General features: G+C 42.0%; 1 protein-coding gene across 2 annotated transcripts in view; it reads left to right on the top strand.

Annotated features, from left to right (window-relative positions):
- PLD1 (phospholipase D1) overlaps window positions 1-24,721 on the top strand; it is a 281,147-nt gene that overhangs the window by 12,904 nt on the left and 243,522 nt on the right. The window contains exon 1 of one of the 2 annotated variants that reach the window (XM_023737927.1): window positions 15,273-15,296. The exons of the other annotated variant lie outside the window; for it this stretch is intronic. The gene's annotated coding sequence lies outside the window, so the exon portion shown is untranslated. Of the gene's footprint in view, window positions 1-15,272; window positions 15,297-24,721 lie in introns of those variants that run through there. 2 annotated transcript variants of the gene reach the window in all.

The raw sequence follows: 24,721 nt of genomic DNA, 5'->3' as shown, positions 1-24,721 counted from the left end.
ATGAAGGTTTACAGAACAAATAGTTTCTCATTAAACAGTCAGTACACATATTGTTTTATGACATTGGTTAACAACCCCATGACGTGTCAACCCTCTCCCTACTTGACCTTTTTTTTTTGGTGAAAATATACATAGCCAAAGATGCACCATTTCAAAAATTTCTACATGCACAATTCAGTGACATCAATTACATTCTTCCAGGTGTGCTGCTATTCTCACTTTAGATGAAGGTTTACAGAACAAAATAGTTTCTCATTAAACAGTACACATGTTGCCCTATGACAATGGTTAACAACCCCACTACATGTCAACACTGTCCTTACTCAACCTTGGGTTCCCTATCATTCCTGTCTGCATCTGCCTTCTAGTCCTTGTCCCTGGACTGCTGTGCCTCATTAGTCCCGTTTTGTTTTATGGGTCTGTCCAATCCCCAGCTGAACGGTCAACCTTGGAAGTAACTTCACCACTGAGCTAAAAGGGTGTCTGGGGGCCATACTCTTGGGGTTTCTACAGTCTCTTTCAGGCCAGTAAATCTGGTCTTTTTTGTGTGTGTGTGTTAGAATTTTGTTCTACATCCTTCTCCAGCTCAGTCCAGAACTCTCTGTTTTGATCCCGGTCAGAGGAATCAGTGGTGGTAGCCAGGCATCATCTAGCTGTACTGGACTCGGTCTGGTGGAGGCCTTGGTAGCTGTGGTCCATTAGTCCTTTGGACTAATCTTTTCCTTGTAGCCTGTTCTCTTCATTCTCCCTTGTTCCCGAAGGGATGAGACCAGTGGAGTATCTTAGATGGCTGCTTTTAAGACCCCAGATGCTACTCACCAAGGTAGAATGTAGAACATTGTCTTTATAAACTGTGTTATGTCAGTTGAGCTAGATGTTCCCCGAGACCATGATCCCCACAGGCCTGTCTAATCTTTGGCTGAAGGCTGAACCTCAAGAGTGACTTCAGTACTGAGTATAACATGTCTTTAAAAAGACAACCTTCTTAGTTTGCCTCTGAAACCATTCAATGAGCATAATATACTTTTTTTGAAGTGAGTCCTGTGAGAAGTTTGAAGAACGTGAATTCAGTGGCTAATTATTCTTCAGTCCCTGATGATTGCTGCTTTACAGACAAAAAGGGCATCCCTTAAGTAAGCCTTCTTTGCCAACTTAAAGAATGAATTCATCCATTTGAAGTCACAGATTGAAAATGACCTGGTGTGTTAATTACAAAATCCATCATTATTAGGTGATGTAAGTGTACTTTCTACTCCTCATAGGTGTTTATGCGTGTGTATAAATGGTCCAAATTCCCTATAAGACACTGTGGCTGTGCTGGAAAGGACCCTGCACAGGTAGTCAGGACAATTGAGTGCTGGTTTTGACTATGCAACAATTTAGCGTGACCCTGATCAATTTGTTGTTGTTAGGTGCCGTCGAGTCAGTTCCGACTCATAGCAACCCTATGTGCAACAGAATGAAACGCTGCCCAGTCCTGCACCATCCTCACAATCGTTGCTATATCTGAGCCCATTGTTGCAGCCACTGTGTCAATCCATCTTGTTGAGGGTCTTCCTCTTTTTTGCTGACTCTAGACTTTACCAGACATGATTTCCTTCTCCAGGGACTGGTCCCTCCTGATAATATGTCTAAAGCACGTGAGACTAAGTCTTCCCATCCTGGCTTTGAAGGAGCATTCTGGCTATACCTCTTCCAAGACAGATTTGTTCATTCTTCTGGAATTCCATGGTGTATTCAGTATTCTTCACCAACACCATAATTCAAATGCACCAGTTCTTCTTTGGTCTTCCTTATTCATTGTCCAGCTTTCGCATGCATACGAGGCTATTGAAAACACCATGGCTTGCGTCAGGTGCACTTTAGTCCTTAAAGTGACATCTTTGGTTTTTAACACTTTATAAACAGGTCTTTTGCAGCAGATTTGCCCAATGCAATACGTCACTTGATTTCTTGACTGCTGCTTCTGTGGTCGTTGATTGTGGATTCAAGTAAAATGAAATCCTTGACAACTTAAGTCTTTTCTCCATTTGTGAGGAGTTTTGTTTTCTTTATGTTGAGGTGTAATCTATAATAAAGGCTGTAGTCTGATCAATTTATTTCAGCAAATTTCACCAGTACTCTAGTCTGTTCTAGGCCCTGCCTCCTAAGTCCATGAAGAATTACCCTTATTCCTGGTCACCCCATTCAGAAGTTTACAGTCTAATCAGTGGTCCTCACACTCCATTGTGCTTCAGAATTCCCTGGAGAGCTCAGCAGAACACAGTGCTGGTTTGGGCTCGGCTGAGCGTTTGCATTTCCTACAAGTTCCCAGATGATGCTGATGCTGCTGGTTTGGGAACCACAATTTGAGAACCACTGATCTAATGGTTTAACTGACATATCAGTAACCACAATTCAAAGTCTGAATGCTGTGGAATAAGTAAGGTATAGCAGGAAACAGCATGTGGGGGTGTGGCAAAGTGGGTTGAAAGATTAATTAACAACTGGAGATCTGAGAAACACTAAAGGAAGAGGGAGAGATTCAGCAGGATCTTGAAAAATTGATAGAGCTTGACAGATAAGGTGTTTTAGTGGATGGCACCATCCCAATCTCTTGACAGGAGAGAGGGTGCAGAATGCATATGGAAGTAGGGGATAGTCTAGCATTGGTAGAGTGTAGAGTTAGTGTCGGGGAAGGAACAACCAGGAACAGATGGAATTGAGAAGGAAAGAACTGAAAAGCTAAACTGAGTCAGTTCCGGGGTTTTGGACTTTGGCAGCAGAGGAACAGCATGATCAGGACCATGCTTAAGAAGAGCAACTCTGGCGTTGTGATGGATACTTTGGGAAGAGAAACCGTGATTTTGGAGAGCCAGTAAGGAATATTGGGCAGCCCAGTCCAGAGGCCAGGGATGGGCTGAAGAAGACTGTGAAGATGTGAAGGATACAGATGTGTGGTAGATCGACAGCGGAAGTCACAGATGGGGTGGTTGACTGGTTCCAGGGGATTAGGAAGAGGAAAGGGTCAAGGGAGGTGAGGATTTAAGTCTGAGGTGTTGGGGAAGAAAGATGGTGGCTGGAGTCCTTAGGGGAAACAGGTATGATAAGAAGACTAACCTTTTAGGGCGTTCGTTTCCTTAGAAAGGGACTGGACCAGATGTTCTTAAACGGCTCTTTCAGCTTTAATGTTTACTCTCTTTATATGACTGTAATCAATGTTTTGAGGGTTGTTGGTTATCTGAAGTACTGTAAAATATATTTGTACAAAAAGCAAATGGCTTACATATGACAGGCACTCATATATTTGTTATTGGTTGATACATGTTAATCATTAGCTCCGAATTATTTGCATCTGCAAATAGACTTCTTTTTGAGCTCTTCTTAATTTTGTTTATAGTTTCCTTAGTTCCTCCTCCCATTTTATGTGCTATGCATGTAAACATTTTTTGGGTATGTATTCTATGTATATATTTTAAGTAAGTATAGCAGATACTTAAGCCTTTCTTTGGCTCTTTCTCACATCATAATAATCATACCGCGTATTGAGATATTTGTACACAATCTTGTCTTTCCCACTGGGTTACAAGGTCCTTTGGCTAAAGAACATGTCTTATTCATCTTTGTCTTCCCCACTGCACCCATCATAAGTCCTTGTAAAAGGTGGCCAGCAAATGTTTCATGGATTGGATTCGAGGCCTTGTCTGCTAAGATAAGGACCTTGGACTTTCCTATCATGACAGGAAAAGTCTTAGTCTGGGGCTTGTGCAGAGACTTGTACCAGGTGGTTTAGCTGGGAATGCCATACATGGAACAGGAGTAAAGAACCAAAGAGAGGAAAACAGGGAAGGATACAAAGCCAATACAAGGAAGCATTGAGGGTCACTATGAGTCAGAATCGACTTGACAACACACAACAACAACGACAACAACGTAGGCAACTGGTTGCATGATTCCAAGAGACCTTCTGAGAAGTCTTCTGAATGCATCTCAGCACAGTCCATCCAGGAGAAAACAGGGAAAAGCATTTATCCATGTTTCTCATTTTCCATTGATCAAAAGCATTAACTACCCCCACACTTGTGGGTTGCACATGTGTCACTGCCAGGTAGGTCATAGGCACCACCTGAAGCTCATCAGAGGAGCCTGGGCTAGGGAGGCTGGGTCAGGCTGTACCTGTGTGAAACTTGAAGTCTTCATTGCTGCTATAGCCATGGAGGCAGTAAGAGATGAATCTGAGAGGATTTGAAGCTGGGCGTAACAGGTGGCCAATACAGAGAACTACTGAGGGATTTTACGCAAAGGACCCACATAATCAAATTTATACAATCGTATGCTGATAAGTGTTGAGCAATTAGCTTTCTAGAAAAAAAAAGTGGGTGTGTATGTGTATGCATGTATGTACATGTATTTGTTTTAAATTTTACTGATATAAAGGGTGTGTAGCACACAGTTTCTAAGTAATAAAATATGCAATGCTCTTTATTGTAAATTCTATACAGCCAGTTGAGTCTCACAGAATGTTTTTTGGTTTATACTGAATTCTTGTATTCGTAGCCAATCTATGTTACAATTGACGAAAGAAGGTAGTTGTGACATTAATATTGATTGATGTTTTCCTTTACAGAATGGAGTAAGATGTAAGTAAAACAATGAAGTCATATCTCAGAACTTCCCTCGTTTATTAACCATCTTCTTTATGAGTTGGATAGTTGTTTTTGAATACTGGAAGAACATTTCTTCATTTTTTTTTGTTTTATCCACCATGTAACAGCTACAGAAGCAATATACTTCATTACATTTTCTCCATGACCTTCTTGAGGCTAGACAATCAACAAATAAAAATCAAGCCAGGATTTGTAGTATTTATCATTTTCTGTGTGAAAAACTCTATTATGGCCAATTTCAAGCTATAGGATGTTAGAGGTGGGAAGAGATGTCCCGTAGCACAAAGTTACATAGTATCTCCACCATACAGATATAATAGATGTAAATAACCTCAAGAGCATTGATAACAGTAAAATGTAGTAAAATAATAAGGAACTGATAAGTTTGAGTATTTATTACCTTTGTTTTTAATATAATTTATTTTAAGTTTATATAATTTAATTTTTAATACCGTATTTTTATGCAAATAATGTGCAACTTCTGCGTTTGCCTACTGTGCCCTCTCTCCATGAGGCACCCTCATGAGTGCTGCCATGGCAGTCTTTTTCCACATATTGCTGTAAAAAAAATTAGCATAGTATGCTTATGAAAATACCTCCAGGCGGGAGGACTTGGTGGGCCAACAAATGCAGAAGGCACACGTTACTTGCATGAAAATACAGTAATTGGTATGTTTAACAACTGACTCACAATATTTCTGAAATTTAACAATAGGCCCAACACACCACTGGAATCATATTTTTAGATTACTTTGGTGTATGAGCTGGCCTAGCACACCACTGAAGTTATATTTTTAGAAGATCACTTTGGTAGCCATCTGTAGAAATGTTTTAAAGGGAAGTGGTCCAGAGGTAGGGAAACACTACCTGAACTAGAGTCATATTGTTGTTGTTTGCTGTCAAGTCAATTCCAACTCACGCGACCTGATAGGACAGCATAGAACTGCCCCATACAGTTTCCCAGGAGTGGCTGGTGGATTTGATCTACCAACCTTTTGGTTAACAGCCTGAGCTCTTAACCACCACACCACCAGGGCTCCTCTACAAGTATAGGGGTTAGGATGCCAATACATAATTTTCAGGCACACAATTCAATCCATAACAATGGCCATGGGCCAGAGGGGTTTGTGGGTGAGACCCCTGCCTAGCCCAAGCTACTGGTGCCTCCTGAGAATGGGGTTTGTGTCAAGGAAACCAGGTGCCAGACCTTGTTTCCAAGAGCTTGCAAGTCTAGGGGAGGAGGCTCTGGAAACATGCTGGAACCTGCTGTGTGCCCTGCTGTGATGTCTCTGTCTCCTCTGTCACCAGGAGCCTGAGGTTACTGGCTTTGTTTTTCCATGACTCACAAAGCCAGGGAGGAAGACAGCACTCTCTTCTTCTGTAGCTTCTCACTCAGCTGCCTCAGCTGTCCGGAGCTAGATAGGGAACAGTCAGCCCCTCTTCCCTCTCCTGGCGGCTTCCAAAAGTTTCTCTGTCTGAAGCCCCTTTTCCCCTTGTAGATCAGCTGGTGCAGAAGAATGCCTGAAGGCCAGGAGCCCCCTGATCCATGTGCACATCTGGAGTATCTGAATCTCACTTCAGGGCTGTCCAGCCCCCTCTACTCTTAGTAGATAAGGTTGTGTGGAGTAAATACAAGGGTGCAAGTGATACCCAGTGAGTGGCTGGGCCCATAGCTGAGCTGTGGAACATGGAGGGCAGCTCATGTGTGGCTGGGCTATGGGACAGGCAAAGAGGACCGAGTTGAGATTCAAGGTAAAGTTTAATCATATTCTGTTTTGAACTTGAAGAAACAGATGCTATGGGATATACATGTGGATTCAGGAGAGAGGGAGGTCAGGAATGGTGGTATTGGGAGTAGTTAAAATGCGGGTAAAAAAAAAGGCTGAGACCCCCTTTCCCAAGAGGACATATAATGGGAAGTGATATAGTGGTCAGGTAGACTAGGTGGAGTTTAGAACCTCGAGGAACACCAGTGTTTAAGGGATGGTGTCAGGAAAGGGAGCCCAAGCAACAGATTGAGGAATGTCCAGAGAACTCTGAGGGGAAGGAAATGGCACGAATAAAGGGGCTGAGGCACGAATGATTGTAGGTTATACTGGGAGCAGTTTGACCCATTATGTTTGCGCTTATAGTTTCCCAAGTTTATCTATTCAGAGTTATGATTATGTTAACCTTGCTTCCCTTCCTTCCTATAAAAAAAGGAGTCAGACTTTGCAGTATCATAAATGACCCAGGGTCAGTGGCATAGTGTTAATACTTTGATCCAGCCTTTTGTAGTCAATGTGAGAAGAAAACAAATTTACTCGAAGCTAAAGGTATGGGAAATGTCAGCTTTTTCCAGCTTGGTGTCTCTTGCTGTGTTTTTCATACTAATCACTTCATTTTCCCCTTGGTCATGGGCCTGACATTTTTTTCTCTGACTGTTGTCAGCTGCCTGGTGTGTCAGGCAGTTTTTCACCATGATATAGTGACACAATAGAGCTCAAGCTGGCACGATTACTGCCGTGAGAGATTACCCAATAAGCAAGGTAAGCATGGGCTTAGGGCATCAACAAAACGGGTTCCAGTTGTCCAAAGCAAAGATCCATAGATGCCAAGCAAACAGATACAAGGAAAAGCGAGCGCACAACAATGATTCAAGAAAGGCTCGATTCATTATCCTTATTATGTATGGAAGCAGATATTGTTTGGCAGCTTAATTGTGAAGAAATCACTGAAGAATTTATAAGAGCAAAGAATAGAAAGAAATGTTTTTAATTACAACATGTTAGAGAGGAGAGATCTATGTAAAAATAAAATACAGTAATTTGTTTGCTGATCATTATATTTTCTTTTATGACATATTTTCATTTATAATTATAACATTTATTATGAAACAAGCATCAAACTTGAAGTATGAGCCATTAAAAGCTAAATTGGTGAAAGTCAATTTTTCATTGTGGGAGATCAACAGAACTTTACATTGATTATTGAGACAGATAAGTTCACTGACTCATTTTCTTTGTTGTAGAATATGTGGAATATTCTTTCTGTAGAAAATGTGGTATATAGTAAAAATTTTAGTACCTGCGTCCACTAAAAATTTTATAATCCAGTTCATCTCATTCTGCTAAAATGGCATACATCACTTTTGCCTTCAATCGCTAATATGATAGATGCATTTAAAAAGAAGTTACATCATGGATAGCTAAGACACACACTGTACATATACATGTATTTGTGTAACTCACATATCCCGTTTGAATAGGTGAGTAAGCAGAGGAGGGGGCACCACAGATTTTCAGTGTTTAGGGCCCTCACATGCCTTACTCTGGTCCTGGTTACTGCACAAAGTGTCTCACTCTTGGTGGTTATGTTCAGGGACATCCAGAAATCCCTGTTCTACTGAAGTGAATTATAGGCTTTAAAATGACCATGTGGTTTGCATTTAGCAAAAATATACCCTAGACATGTTCAAGGGTTGTTGGTGTTGGGAGAAATAAGCTGACTCCAACAAGAAAAAATAAAAAAAGACACTATCTAAAGAGATAGTAAAGCGAATTTTCTACATCTCAAATCTGTTGAATACATAGATTCGGTTGTGACCACAGGCTTGCCACATTAAATATTATTCCATGGGAATTAAAGTTAGTGGCTTTGTGAAGGTATTTACCACAGACTTGAAAACTTTTCTCATGTTCTTTTGCCAAAGCATAGTAACATGGAGAAATAAAGATAGGCTTTGACTGTGGCTGTTTATCTGTTCTAATCCTCTTAAACACTTCATTGTGTCCCCATGCACATAGCAGTGAAATTAAACATAGCTATACCTTATAATGGAGCCCTGGTGGCACAGTGGTTAAGAACTCGGCTGCTAGCCAAAAGGTCGGCAGTTCGAATCCACCAGCTGCTCCTTGGAAAACCCACGGGGCAGTTCTACTCTGCCGTATAGGGTCACTATGGGTTGAAATCAACTCGACAGCAATGGGTTTGTTTTTTTGTTTTTTGTTTTTATACCTTATAACAGGGGCCCTGGTACCATAGTGGTTAACGGAAAGGTCAGCAGTCCGAACCCCCCAGCCACTCTATGGGAAAAAGATGTGGCAGCCTGCTTCTGTAGAGATTTACTACCTTGAAACCCTATGGGGGCAGTTCTACTCTATCCTATAGTGTCACTATGACTAGGAATCGACTCTATGGCAATGGGTTTTATTTTTGTTTTTTTATACCTTACAACCACCACACATCTGTCAGTTTGCTGTCCTGTGGTGGCTTGAGTGTTGCTATAATGCTGGAAGCTATGCTGCTGTTATTTCACATACCAACAGGGTCACCCATGGTAGACAGGTTTCAGCACAGCTTCTAGACTAAGACAGACTAGGAAGAAAGGCCTGGTGATCTACTTCTGAAAATTAGCCAATGAAAACCCTATTGATCACAACAGAATATTGTCTGATATAGTACTGTAAGATGAACCCTCTAGGTTGGAAGGCACTCAGAATACACAGTGGCCACAATAATAAACTCGAGCATACCAATGTTGGTGAAGATGGTGCAGGACCGGGCAACATTTTGTTCTGTGGTACATAGGGTTGCCATGAGTTGGACCCAGCTCAACAGCCACTAACAAGAATACTTTATAATGTAGCAACTTAGATGTAGAAGTCTACTACTAGGGAATATGACAACTAGAGAAAAGATTCCTTGTATCAGAATTGTTTGGCTACCAGTATCAGAGACCCCAGATAGTGGCTTAAATACACAAGGATTTATTTTCTCACGTAAAAGCAGTCTGGAATTAGGCTGTTGACAGCTGGCGTGATGGCTCCAGGAATCATCGGCTCTCCCCAGCTCTTTAATCTGCCATCTCCAGGATGTGGCCCTTGGCGAAGATAGCTCCAGCCATCACGTTGACATTACAGGCAGAGACTGGAGGGAGAGGGAAGGAGGCATGCCCCTCGTTTTTAAGGGAACGTCTCAGAAGGCCAACACTCACACTTACATCTCATTGGCCAGAGCTTAGTCACATAGCTGCACCTAGCTGTAGGTGTTGTGTTTAATTCACTCTATACCTCTAAATTATTATAAATCTCATTAAAAAAAATTAATTAAATCACAGTTTTCTCTTCTCCTGGCCATTATTGCAAGAGATTAGGGGAGAGCTTGTGCAAGAGTGAGATTCTTTAGTGTCTTTCCAAATAATTCTATCTAAATCGTCCCATGCCAAGAGGTCTTCCTCTATACCTTCTCAATGGTAATAACTATAACACTAGTCAGGGTTCAGCTACAGAAACAGAAGTAGTAGGTTACATATATTAAGGGATCTAGTAGAAGGAATTGGCTTACTCAGTGGTGGGGGCTGACTAAGCAAGCCTGAAGTTCGTAGGCCAAGCAGTCAGGAATGGTAGATCACAGCAAGCAGGCTGGAACTCTGTGAGCACGAGCTGAAACGTGGAGGCTCTGAACTGAGGGAGGGTGTAAGGCCTCTTTTAAAGGGCTCCCAACTGATTACATCAGTCCCACCCAAGATAATCTCTCTTTTCATTAACTTAAAGTCAAGTGATTAGGGACTGTAGTTGCAGCTTCAGAATCCCTTCACAGTAGCACCTAGATTCATATTTGATTGAATAACTGGGAGAAGAAGTGTGTATGCTACAAAATGGCTGCTTCCTACCTTCCTTTCTCCACCTCTCTAGAGAGAATATCTCTGTAGTCCACCCTAACTGAAAACACAAGAAAGAGAATTCTGGGGAATACTGTTCAGCCTAGCACATCACAAGGAAACCCTCATGGTGTAGTGATTTAGAGTTCGGCTGCTAACCAAAAGGTCAGCAGTTCAAATCCATAAGGCTTTCCTTGGAAAACCCTATGGGGCAGTTCAACTCTGTCCTATAGGGACTGTGGGTCATAATCGACTCGACAGCAACAGGTTAGCACATCACAAAAGCGATCACACATCACTATTTAGTTGTTGTCAGGGAGAGAGAGAGAAAGAAGGTCAAAACATATCAATGTTTCTTCAATTCAGATGTTCTGGCAAAAGGTATGTGGATATTATGACTATTGGCTAAAACGAGAGCCTGATATTAATTGTGCATTTTAATTATTTTTTATGCTTTGGTCTTCCTTTCATTTATCACAGATAATTCAGTTTATTTTACATGGTTTCATTAAGGCAGTGAAGAGTATTGAGGCTTATCAACCATTCATCAAGTTAGCAGCACTTCATATTTGTTTTCAAAACTAATGGAGAAATGTAAATTTTTTAATACCACGAATATTCTTTCTCATTTGTACCTGTCTTTGTCCTCTGCATATAGAGATGCTAACGGACCCTTTCCTCTTTCATTCAAAACAATAATGTTGTTGTGTGCCACCGAGTCCATTTGGACTCATAGCTACTCCAAAGGACAGAGCAGAACTTCCCCATAGGGTTTCCTAGGCTGTAGTCTTTACGGGAGCAGATCTGCAGGTCATTTCTCCCGTGGAACTGCTGGTGGGTTTCAACTGCTGACCTTTTGTTGAGCAGCAAGTGCTTAACCATTTTGTCATCAGGACCGCTTAAATCAATAATATCTTTTGTAATTAAAGAAAAAAAAATGATAGCATTGAAAATTTGTTTTTACTGATGAGCTGCAGATGCTCATTAATCTTTTGTTGAAGTAATCCTCTATATTTAAAAAAAAAAATAGATTTATTGAGATATTTTACACATACCATAAAAGTAACCCTTTAAAATGGTGTTTAGTATAATCACAAAGTCATGCATTAATCATCACTATCTAATTCCGGAACCTCTATATTCTCTTATATTAAATATAGATATGGAGGTTTTAATACAATCGAAGAATTTTAAAAACTCAGTTCTGTTGTCTCAAATTTAAATTCAGTGAAGAAAACAAGCTGTTGATTTTTGGTAAGGGCAGAGGTGGAAATGTTTGCTCTTAATTTGGTGATGCAAATACACATAGGGCCTTCATTCGGGGAATTCCTACCACAGTTAAGTATGTTATTCCCTCAGATGAAATTCAGAATCAGGGCTTTTGTTCATCGATTCAGCAAGCGTTTATTGAACCTCTACTTTGTACCAGGCTCAGTGCTAGGCCCCAGCAGCCACAAGTCACACGAGACTTTCTGAGAAATGTGTGGTCAGGTAGGTGAGAGACCGGGCAAGCCACTCTGTTGGCCTTCACGATGCCATCTGACTTTAAGCCTGGGAGGCATTGCTGAAGCTGCGGAGAGCTAGCACACACCGTGCGCAGGGATCGTACATGTGGATTTGCAGCAGGGAAGGTGACTGTATCTCTAAAGAAGACTCTGAGAACACATCAGAACCTCACATGAGAGCCCTAGGTCTTCTTGGGGGAGAGTTTTACAGCAAAAACAGTAGAGATCGCTAAGCTCTTCTAAGAAGTGAAGACAGATTCTGGGAATGCAGCGAATGCCCCTACCGTGTAGTGAGATAGGAATTGAGTTCTCACTCCAGTATGGTTTCAGCCCTCAGTTCCCTCCCATCTCTACATAAATACCACCTGGCAGAGAGAGTCCTTCCTTGACCATCCTATCAAGAATAGAACCCTGGCCTGCTCCATCATTTTGCTCTGCTGTCTGTGTCTTCTGAGCTCTTGTACATCTTGTCTTAGTTTCTTAGTGCTGCCATAACAGAAATGCCACAAGTGGATGGCTTTAAAGAACAGAAACTTATTTCCTCACAGTTCAGGAGGCTGGAAGTCCGAATCCAGGGCACCAGTTCTAGGGGAAGGCTCTGTCTCTGTCAGCTCTGGGGAAAACCCTTGTCTCTTTCAGCATTTGTAGCCCCTGTTCTTCAGTGATTTTCAGGTGGGCGTCTGTCTTCCTCCATTTGTGTTTGCTCCTGTGTCTCATCTGCTCTTTTTATAACTCAGAAGTGATTGGGTTTAGGCCATGCCCTACGCCGACGTGGCCTCACGAACATAACAAAGAAAACTGTATTCCCTAACAAGATCACATCCACAGGTATAAGGGTTAGGATTCCAACACTATTTTGGGGGATACGATTTAATCCATGACATACGTTGGTTTGTGTTTCTTTGTTTTTGCAGTCCCCCATCCGTTCCTAGTAGAAAGAGAGCCCCATGAAAGCAAGAACTCTTTTGTTTGCTGAGCTGTCCTCAGCATCTGTCCAGTACAGCGTTTGGTACACAGGAAGTGCTAATCAAGTTGCACTGCATGCAGGAATGAAGGATGTAAAAAAGGTGCAAATTGTAAACTTCTGTCTATATGGTCCCTTACACGAGCAGTAATTTATTTTCTTAATAAATACTCCTAATCTTTTGGTACCTATTTATTTGTAGATGATAGTGAGGTTAGTTTTTATTGCAAAACAACAGACTGAAATTGGAAAACATCTTACCATTTCTGTTCCTCGACCTCTGTATGACGCTAAAGAAAACATCTCAGACTCTGTTAATTGGCCCAATTTAAAACATCTGCTTTCCAACCTCAGTTAGGGCCTCAATTAGAACGTAAGCTTTGTGGAATCGGGGTTTGCCTGTTCACTTTTGTATCTGCAGATCCTAGAACAGTGCCTGGCACGCAGTAGGCAGCAAATAAACTTCCCTCAGAATCTTTCCTCTTAGCCTCTGTTATGGATTGACTTGGGTCCCCACAAGATGTGTTGTAAAGCTTAACCGCTGTACCTGTGGTTGAAGCCCTAGTGGCGCAGTGGTTAAGAGCTTGGCTGCTAACTAAAAAGTTGGCAATTTGAATCCACCAGCCCCTCCTATATGTTTGCTATGAGTTGGAATCGACATGCCTGTGGTTATAATCCCATTTGGGAATGGGTTTTCTTTGTTATGTTAATGAGACAGTATTAGTGTAGGATGTGTTTTAAGTCAATCTCTTTTTAAATAAAAAGAGATTAAACAAGCAAGCAAGCAAAGGAGCAGAGATGGGGGAAGATAGATGCTATGCCAGATGAGCACCAAGGAGCCAAGGAATAGAAGCTGAAGAGACGAGGACCTTCCCCCAGAGCCAACAGAAAGAGAAAGCCTTGCTCTAGAGCCGGCACCCTGATTTTGGACTTCTAGTCTTCTAAACTATAAGAAAATAAACTTCTGTTTGTTAAAGCCACCTACTTCTGGTATTTCTGTTATAGCAGTGCTAGGTAACTAAGAAAGCCTCCAAACATTTCCATCTGCCCGAGTCTCTTTCTTAGCTGTCTCAGATTGCTTGGAAGTTCATTTCTGTGTGTTTTTCTTTCTGTTATGCAACATCCTGTGGGACCATCCCACTCCCAGATATAAAACCATTTAATGACTATTAAATCTGTCCCTTCAGCTTACAAATGCCAAAGTCTCTTCCATATGTCTGGACCTTATCTGGGTCTTGCTCACCTCTGTCTTTGCTTCCCTTTACTGCCAGCTATTTGAAAACAGCTACATGGACTGCAGCCTCCTAATGCACCTAGTGCCTTCCCCTCCCCTCCCCTGCTCTTGTGAAACCGCTCCAGGAAGGTCCTTGTGACCTCTGAATTGCCTAATCCAATGGTCTGTCACAGGGTTCAGCTACTCCACCACTCAGGCCTGTTTGACTCTGCTGGCCTTTCTTAACGTGTTCGTCCGTTGGCCCCATGATTCTGCTCTCCTTTGATTTTCCGCATTGCTGGGAATGACTGTGCTCCATGCCTCTTCACTTAAGTAACAAACGTGATGGTCTTGGACCCTTCTGCCTCCCTGCCCCCTAACTACTCAGCTGGTTACTAAACCTTTCCGCAGTGACTTCTTTCCATTCTCACAGTGGCCACTGCCTGTGTGGGGACTCTTAACATCTGCAATACTGCCGATTCTCTGCTTCTAGCTTTACAAAGTGATCTTTCCAAAACACTGATTGGATCGTGTTGTTTTTAAATCCTTAATCCTTCTATGGCTCCCCATTACCGAAGACTGGATCTAAAACTCCTTATCACAGCTTTTCAGACCCTTTTCAATCTGGCTGCCATCAGGATTCTCAGACAAATTTCCAGCCTCACCAACACACACACATGCATATACATACACATACATGTACACATTTATACACACATACACACGCAGACACACACACATACACACACATTGTCTGTGCTCCCCTCCCCTCCCTTCCCTTCCCTTTTCCCTTCTACAGAACTTTTCGGTGCTAGAATATGCCATGCACTGTCCTGCTTTCAGACACTGTGAATAGAATGTCCTTCCTCCCTTGTCTGTTTATCAGAAACATCCTATGCCTCGGTGAGGTCACCCTGACCACCCATTTTCCCTGCATGCTGAATCAATCTGCCCCCTCTGTGTTTCAGACACAGCCCTGTTTGTATACAGTATACTTTTGTTGACCGGGCCATGCAGGCTCCCTCCTCCATTAGTTTACCAGCTTTCTGAGGACAGTATCTGTCTTATTCATCCTTGAATCGGTGTCTAGCAGAGTGCATAGCACATGGTAGGTATTCAGTAGATACTAGAATGAAGGAATAGAATTCAAATAAATGAACTCATTAATGGCTACAAACCAACCCCTGTAATGACTTCGGTTTAAGCTCAAACAAGTTATTAGAGTTTGCGACAGAAGTATATACCCATAACTGTATTAAGTGCTCTTCTTTGTCTTCTTAAGTGATCTTCGGCCGTGGAGTGTTTTCATAAATGGAGAGAACTACAGGTAGGCAAATGCGTAAAAGCTCTTTCGTCCAGGAATGAACAGAATTTTGTCGTTCTTTCCTGGTCAGTGATATGGAGACATGATAAGTTTTTAGAAAAGTTCAACAGATTTGTAATAAAAGTTGGTTATTTTGTTTTGTTCATTGCTATTTTGTTTTTATCTGTTTGTTTTAGTTTTTTATTTGGGAAGCTAATTGTAAAAATGGGGTGGGGATGTCTGACCTCCCCTAACTTCACAAGGGGGAGGAGAGAGAATCACCATCAGCATCAGCCCAAGGCTGATGCCTGTGAGGTAGAGGTCAGACATAACTCCACCCTCCAATCTTTTCACCAATTGTGACACCAGCTGTCCCTCCCACGGCACTCTCTACTTCTCTGCTGAGTTCAATAATTTGTTGCAATGGCCACACAGAGCTCACGGACCATACCCATGATTATGGGTTTATTAGACAAATAAGAGATTACAATTCAGGATCAGGAAAGACTCAGGATATAGTTTTTCAGTTAGGACAGCTCCTTGGCTGTGTCTGCAGTCAGGCCTCTCCCTCAGCCCCTGGGCCCCTCAGGCTGGCCTCTGCCCTGCTTTGTCAAGTGTTACAAAGCTCTTTAGCTCCACTGATAAGTGCCCAGAGTACCCCACTCTGTCAGAAAGCCTCCTGCCTGCAGGCACTCAGCTTTCTCGCTCCATGGTTTGTCAAGTCTACTGTAGCTCTCTTGCTCTGTGGTCCCGGAAGCCCGCTGTGCCATCTCATGTCAGTCTTTTGGTTCTGCTGCCGCCATGTGTCTGCTGCTGCTTCTTGCCGTCTCACGCCATCCCCAATGTTACAGCTCTCTCTCTTTCTGTCTCCTGGGTCTAGGGGGTTCTTAGCGCAGGGACTCTGGGTCTGAAGGACATGCTCCACTAATGGCTCTTCTTCTTGGTGGTAGTGAGGTCCCCCCTCTGCTCTGGGATTGGCTCTCTTTTTAAGCCTAGCAGGATGGCAAAACTGACCAATCCCCTTGTTAGGATTCCATACGTCTTATTTGCTTGCCCCCCCCATAAAGGGTTCCATATACCTTATTTGCATTATCAGCAGGCTGTCCAATCCCTTTGTTGGGCCACAAGCACCTTATTTGCATAGTCCCACTCAATCGTCACAAAATCATGAATGGCTAAAAGGGCCATATTAAGTAATTCACTGTACCACATTAATAGACACACAGGCTTTTAGAAAACCAGAGGCAAGCTGTTTGGTTTACTGATGTACTAACGGAGTGAATTCACCTATATGAGGGAGCCAGGAATCCTTTCCATTCAGGAAAAATTCATCCCTACCACCTGCTTGGTGTTGTTAGTTGTAAACCTGGCCTGGTTTTCTGGGCAGTTAGTAAACAGATAATCCTGTTTCTCTCTCCCTATCACCCATCTCATCAGTTTACAGGTCTACATACCCTCGTTTCAGTCCTTACAAAGAAAAAATTCAGGTACACTCATAAACACAAAGGTTCATTTTCTTCTTGAGGTTGACAATCATAATAATAATTAAAAAAAAAAACAACACCATTGCTGTCATGCACTGATAGCGACCCTATAGGACAGAGTGGAACTGCCCAATAGGGTTTCCAAGGAGCGGCTGGTGGAGTCAAACTGCTGACCTTTTGTTTAGCAGCTGAGCTCTTAACCACTGCACCACCATAGTTTTTAAAAATTGTTTTCTTCTGCTTTTTTCCCTATCCAAGTTAGCTCTAAATTTCATTAGGTTATCAGAGAAAAAATATCCCTTTTTCCAAATGAGAATCCAAACAAACAAACGAGAAAACCCAAACCTGTTGCCATCAAGTCGATTCTGACTCATAGCGAGTCTGTAGAACAGAGTAGAACTGCCCCATAGGGTTTTTAAGGAGCGGTTGAGTGGATTCACACTGCCGACCTTTTGGTTAGCAGCCGAGCTCTTAACCACAGAGCCACCAGGGCTCCGATCCAGGTGCTGTGTATTTGCTGCTTCATAGGCAGTATCTGTCTTTTAAATTTCTTCAACCTACCTTGCTTACCTCTCCCCTCATCCTCCACATGCACATCTGCACTGCACCATGAACATTAAAAAGGGAAAAAAACGGCTTATTTTCCTTTCTGGGTATATTGGCTTCTAAATGAGTTATAACATATACAAATATATTTTAGATTTCTTTCCTAGTGCATAAATCCGTAACGTTTTCTCTTAGGTTAGTATTACGGTCATGAGATTTTTCTTGGGTGCTCCATTTCAAACAGCTAGCTCTTGTAATGTGAGAGAAGTGTCAGCCATGTGGGGGCACCCAGGTATTTATTTAATGAAAAAAATGAGGAATTTCCACAGACAAGTGATTTCATCTCAAGAAAGAAGGAAACAAATGCTGGTGCAGACAGTCCATTTCAACATAACTCCTCTGGAAAGCAGGCTTGTGTTGAACACAGATGACCATCCCCTAAGGAAGGGAATTCGCCAGAGAGCCTGATTTACTGTACGGAGACACTAACGCCTGGCCTGACCTCTGGGCAGGACACTTTGTGCCAGGTGCCCGATTGTCAGTGGCGTTCTTCACAGGCACGCAGCCTTGGGGATCTTAGAGGGAGGCCAGCATGGAAAAACAGAATGGGTGGCGATTTCAATGGGCAAGCGAATTCAACTGTAAGCTTTTCGAAAACAGAATAAATGTCTCTTGTAGTCAATTTGTTGAGACATTTGAAAAATCACATCAGCTCTTTATCTTATTCTTCCCACTCCATGAAATAGAAACAACTTCTTTAAAATTATTTCTAAGAACATGAGGGCAAATAGTGTTCTTGAGTGTTAGAAAGACCCAGTGGATATGCAGATTGTCCAAACATGGAGAATTATAGAGGCCAGAAGAATTGAAAATCGTAGAAAGTGTTATAGTTAAGAGGGTGGACTTTGAAGTCAGACATCCCAGCTCCACCATTTACCAACTTTTCTGCTCACTTCTAACATGCCCGGACCAACAATTTTTCAGCCCACTTATACCTGCATTCCTTTGACTCTACCATGTTTTTACTTACCATCAACTTCCCTTGCATCCTAACTTTCCCCTCTTCTCAGATGGTATTCCGTGGTTCATTGTTGTGATCACTCTACTTGCCTTTCTCCTCGCTCTATCATACTCTCCTGCAAAACCCAACTCTGGTTAAAATCAGTTCTCTACTAGCTCTGCACTTTCCCTCAAGTAGCTGAGCATGCCTGGACATACACACACACACACACACACACACACACACGCACACACAAAGCTCTGATGTCATTAAATTGATCATACACACCTCCCTTCCCTTCCCCTCGGTGGCCCTCAGCACTTGGGCAGTCTTACTGCATTCCCTAGTCAATTTATCCCCTCACCCTCCCAGGTGACTCTTTTCCTCTTTCCTCAAACCTCCAACATCCCCTACTATCTCTTTCTCAACTAATGATCTTGCAGCTTGTTTCGCTGAGAAACTAGAAGCAGTCAGAAGAGAACTACTGCATCTCTCCACTACCAAATCCTCCTGCACCCACTGTAAATCTGCCTCCCCATACCCTGCCCTTCATGATGGATGCGCTGTGTGTGCTCCTGGTGGACTCCCATCTCACCCCAATGCAGCAGATCCATCCGTTCCTGCCTGCTCTGGATCATTCTCAGATTCAAACATTCTGTAATACCTTCCTTCTTTAAAAATACCCCCCTTAATCCTCTGTCTCCCTCCAACTTTGTCCCATCTCTCTGTTCCTCTTTAAAGCAAAACTCTTTGAACAGAGAAATGGGGAAAATAATAGTATCTAACTTATAAGGCAGGTGCAAATATCAAATAAGATATTGTGTGTAATAAGTTATTGTGGCAATAGTGTGGGCTGTTATAATAATTATTAAATTATTATTTAAAATTATTTAAATCTTTTATAATATATCAAATATATATGAATGCTATGTAAGACAGAATTTGCCTGTTACATGTTTTTTTACAATGGTTGATTTCAGAGTGATAACTTGCGATCCATAGTTATTGTTAATATAGTTGGAGAAAGTAGATTTAAGTACACGAAGTTAAACACCATAGAATATTTAAATAACCAATTCAGACAATAATAAAGCAAATGTCACTAGGCATAATTAGTTGTCTAATGAATTTGTTGATGATGATTGTTCTAGATATTGAGAAATAAAAGTGATATTTTGAGAACTTTGTGGAGGATGGGGGTTTGGGCTGCCTCTTAAAGTCTGGGGAGGAGTTAAAGCCTTTAGGTTTACGCTCAGCTACTAACTTAAAAGGTTGGTGGTTCGGATCTACCCAGTGGTGCAGCCAAAGAAAATCTTTACGGCGATCTGCTTCCGTAAAGGCTACAACCAAGGAAACCTTATGGAGCAGTTCTACTCTGTAACACTTGGGGTTGCTGTGAGTCGGAATCAATTTGATGGCAAAGAGTTTGGCTTTGGCACTGGACAGGAGGGGGAAGAGCAGCACAGGGCAGGGTGGGGCAGTGGCACAAACCCAAAAGTGGGGAAAACTAGACAGTTTGACAAACAGAATAAACCAGTTTGGCTGGAAGGAGAGGGTTTGTGAGGAAGCAGTTTGAGAGGAACACGAAGGAAACAAGGTAGGAGCTAAAGCAAGTGGCTTCAGGCTTAAGGAACTACCAGGGTAATGGGAAACCCGTCTTGACTTAATCAGGCAAAAAGGAAGGAAATGTTTCTGAGTGATTAGGTAAGAAAGTGAAATACTTCAGTCTTGTGGCTACCATGTTCTTTCCTGTCTCACCCTGCAGTTCAGGCAGCTGGGCGGTAACCTTTGCTTTGCATAGAGTGGATGGGTGTGCAGCAGTTGTACTTTCTTTTTTTACCCACAAGAATTCTCACTCTAGTTTTTAGGAGACTGTGACTAGAAGACAAGTGACAATTTTCACTATGGCTCCTTATTAAAAAAAAAAAAGATAAGGAAACTTGGGAATTAAAAGTCAATCAGTAAATAAGGAAAAATAATTTCCATTTTAACATGCATACTAAGAAATGCTGAATGTGTTTTTCAAAAGAGTATATTGTGTCATACTAGTTTAATTCCTTCATATAAAGCTGTGTTTGCATTGTGTGCAGAAGCAAAGCATGCATTATGTGGGACAGGGCCAAAGTAGTCTGTGAACTGATCAGGTTTTAGAAAAAGAAAGATAGGTTATCTAGCCAACCTCGAGATAACATTTGCTTGACATTATACAGTTTTGTGTAAATTTACAGCAACTTAAAGGGGGTTATAGCACATGCATCTTCAGTTTTTTGTTATCACCCTGTTGCTAAATGTTGTTAAATTCTCGAGGGTTAGAATAGGTTTCAGAGCAATTTGTAGTAATTAAGAAAATGACCCTGTAAAATTAAGAGAAGCAATTCTTAAAAAGTAAAATAAACTATAGATATGAACTATGACAGATGTTGCAGAGTAGGGGATGGCTGTGAAGATAATAAACCACATTGTCATAAGCACAGTCCTGGCAACACATGTCACAGGTTAAATAATGAATGCCAGTTGGTGGGCATAGCGAGGAGAGAGTACCAGATGATCTAATGCACCAATATATGTGAAAGCACTTTGTGAATAAATGGAGGCATTATTATTTTAGGGTGTTGAGTGGGGTGGTGGAAAGCGTACAAGGCTGAAGTCCTGGGTTTGAATCCTAGGTCCATTTCATACCCTGGTACCAGTTGTCTCGAGGTGACTCTGACTTATGGCAACCACACCTGTGTCGGAGTAGAAATGTGCTATGGTCCATAGGGTTTTCAATGGCCAATTTTTCAGAATTAGATAACCAGACCTTTCTTCTGAGGTACCTCTGGGTAGACTTGAACCTCTGACCTTTTGGTAAGCAGCTGAGCATGTTAACTGTTTGTACCACCCAAGGACCCTATCTCATACTGGGTCCCCCTGTCCAGAATTGCCTTTTTAAAAGTATCCTTCTGTGGTTATTTCTTTCACCCTTTAAATCAGGTATTCTTTTTGTGTGCAGTGGGGACCCCTTTAACAGTCTAATGAAGCTAACGGATCTTTTAGGAATAATGTGTTTAAATGTGTAAAATTAAAATGCACAGGATTACAAAGGAAACCAGTTATACTGACGTGCAATTATCAATAAAAAAGTAAATAGTGATATAATGATTCATGTCCTTCTTTATTAATTATGTTACAAAACAAGATCTAGTGGGAAATCTAAAAATTACTATAATTTTAAAGTATCAATGAAGCCATATTTTGAGATATTTGCAACAACTATAATGTTAGCTGAAGGTATCTTTGGTTTCTATTGAGGACAAGTCACAGGTACAGCTAATTTTACTGTGGATTAATGTCTACATTTGTAATGGAAGAAATGTTAATTTTCAGTTAGAGTTTAGTAAAAATAAAGATGGAACTTTTTTACTATTCAAGTTCACGTTGTTGTTGTTAGGTGCTGTCCAGTTGATTTCAACTCACAGCAACCCCATATGACAGAGCAGAACTGCCCCACAGGGTTTCCTAGGCTGTATTTTTCACATGAGCAGATCGCCAGGTTTTCTCTCCCAAGGAGTGGTTAGTGGGTTCAAACCACCGACCTTTCAGTTAGTAGTGACGCTCTTAACCACTGCACCACCAGGGCTCCTCAGTTCATAAAAAACAAACAAAACCAAACTCGTTGCCATCCAGTCAAATTCTCATAGCGATCCTATAGGTCAGAGTAGAACTTCCTCATAGGGTTTCCAAGGAGTGGCTGGTGGATTTGAACAGCCAACCTTTTTGGTTAGTAGCCAAGCTCTTAACCACTACGCCCCTCAATTCTGTCTGAGACACTCAGAAACCCCATGCCTTAAAACTTCCCCTTCTTCTTTTCAGCCATGCAGTCTGCAATGGCAATGCCCCGTGCCCCAGATACAGTCACCCCTTATGTGCTAACGTCTCCTAAGTCTCACTTCCCATCCAGGCAGAGACTGGAGCACCATACTGGCATCTGCATCTGCCCTGGATGGCACCCAGGACCTCTAACTCTGTCTGCAAAAGGAACTCATCTTGGTCATCCCACCTTCTTCCTGCCAGCCTGCTTCCTCCTGTGTTCTCCAGCTCTGAATGGCATTAATAACTACCTGATGACTCAGGCTCAGAACGTGGCTCAAGCAGGGAAGCTAGTGAGCATCGCGACTGCCACATTTCCTGCTGGGATTACTATACCACCCTTCCTGGTGGAGTTTATTAAAGTGCCAATTTGTACAGTTTACCACACTGGCCTGCCCTTTCATTTACCTGGAATGTCTTCTAAATTCCTACAAAGCCTGTTGTTAGTTGTCGTCGAGGTGGCTTCAACTCATGGCAACCCCAGGTACAACAGAATGAAACATTGCCTGGTCTTGCATCACCCTCAAGATCGTTGGTATGGTCAAGTTAATTGTTGCAAGCACCATGTTTTTTGAGTGCCCTCCAATCTAGGGGGCTCATCTTCCAGCACTAGATTGGACGATATTCTGTTGTGATCCATAGGGTTTTCATTGACTAAATTTTGGAAGTAGATCACTAGGCCTTTCTTCCTAGTTTTTCTTAGTCTGGAAGTGCTACTGAAACCTGTCCATCATGAGTGATCCCGCTAGTATTTGAAATACTGGTGAGATAGCTTCCAGCATCACAGCAACATGCAAGCCATCATACTGTGACAAACTGACAGACAAGTGGTGGCTACAAGGCCTAGTGCCTCTTCTTTCCAACATGCACATCTGCTCCCTTTCTGTTTTAAAAATCCCTCAGTGATGCCTCTTTCCTCCATGATGTGACATCAGAGGACTCCTATCTTCCTTGCCAGTGTTTTCCTCTGCCAGTCCCCTAGCTTCACCAAGGTCCCTGAAATCCCTCCCATGGCCCTAACCCCGTCACCCCCTTTGCTTTGGCAGGTTGAGTGTCTTCAGCCTGGAGACCCCTTACATTCTGTATCTCCTTCAGGACTGAGTTCTGTGGCTTCTTCTCTGGAAAGCATTTCTTAGCCTGCCCTTTCACAGAGGACTGTCCATGGTGTAGTCATTGTCCACTCCCACCCCATCCTACTCCTCGCCCTCCCCCTGCATTTGACCAGGGTCTGGCAGAGTTTCATATATGGTAGTCCCTGAAGAATTCTGTGCAATGGAGGACAAGGTTGTACAAGTATGTGGTCAGGAGCATGGACTTTGGAGCCAAAGTGCCTAGGTTCTAATCCAAACTCCACTACTAGTTGTGTGATATTGGGAAGGTACTTACCCTTTGGGTGCCTTGGTTTTCTTATCTGTAAACAAAAAAAAACCCCCAAACCTGTTGCTATTGAGTCGATTCCGACTCATAGCAACCCTATCGGACGGAGTAGAACCAGCCCCATAGGGTTTCCAAGGAGCAGCTGGTGGATTCGAACTGCTGACCTTTTGGTTAGCAGCTGAGCTCTTAACCACTGCACCATTATGGTTCCATCATCTGTAAAACTATTATATATTGTAATATATATTATATATTATAATAGCATTGTGGAGGTTTAAATGAGCTAATACTTGTAAAGTGCTTTAGAACCATGCCCGGCTCATGGTATGAGCTCCATAAACATTAGCTATTAAGATTAGTTTTAGTTTCAGTAGTGCGGCTTAGATTAATTTAAAAGTCACATCCAACTATACCTTTATTTTTGCTGGGATTTTATTAAAGAATGTAGTGTAATTTGGGGCCCACTGTTTAACTGTTATCTCCATTGGGTTAATATTAAATGTTTATTTTAGCAGAAATAATTTATGTGAGTCAAAAAAGGAATTGTTGACAGAAAAATCCTGGGGAATAGACATTTTTAACAGCTCCATCAATACTTAACTATCTGTGCTAGGGACCGCTCCAAGTTTCTTCCATTTTGGAGATTAAGTTGGCTTCACAGGAATTTTTCTTACAGCTCTTTGGGCAAAGGAGAGATCAGAATTATTTATCAGAGGATTTCTTTGGGAATGCATATCATCATATATGTTTGCAAACCAGGTCCACATAAAAGAGATGGTTTTGAATGTAATTACCTCCTTTTTTTTTTTGACGAGCATTTTCATACCCTCTAGAAATGTTCTACTCTTGCAGTGGCATCACTGGGGGGGTACAGGGTGAGGGCGGGTGAGAACCGAAGTGGGTGACATTGTCAGAGGAAGTAACACCAAAGTGACTATCTATAAAACTTTTGTGCAGTGTTTCAGAAGAAATTTATTATTTTTTTATTAAAAATATCCCCGTAGTGAGGGTTCCGGCAAGATGGCACTCTAGACAGAAGCACCACACCGTCCCTCCACAGCAAAGATCCGAAAAACTAAACCAAACAGAGAATGCAACAATCCTGAAACCCTAGAACATCAAATGAAGAGATAAAGAACTCAGCCGAGCACCAAATGGAGTGAGAATACTAAAAGAGAATGGAGAGCAAGGAG

This window comes from Trichechus manatus, unplaced genomic scaffold, assembly GCF_000243295.1.
Source record: "Trichechus manatus latirostris isolate Lorelei unplaced genomic scaffold, TriManLat1.0 scaffold00110, whole genome shotgun sequence".
NCBI classification, from domain to species: domain Eukaryota; kingdom Metazoa; phylum Chordata; class Mammalia; order Sirenia; family Trichechidae; genus Trichechus; species Trichechus manatus.
Note: the sequence above shows the minus strand (reverse complement) of the source record. Positions and strands in the feature narration are given on the sequence as shown.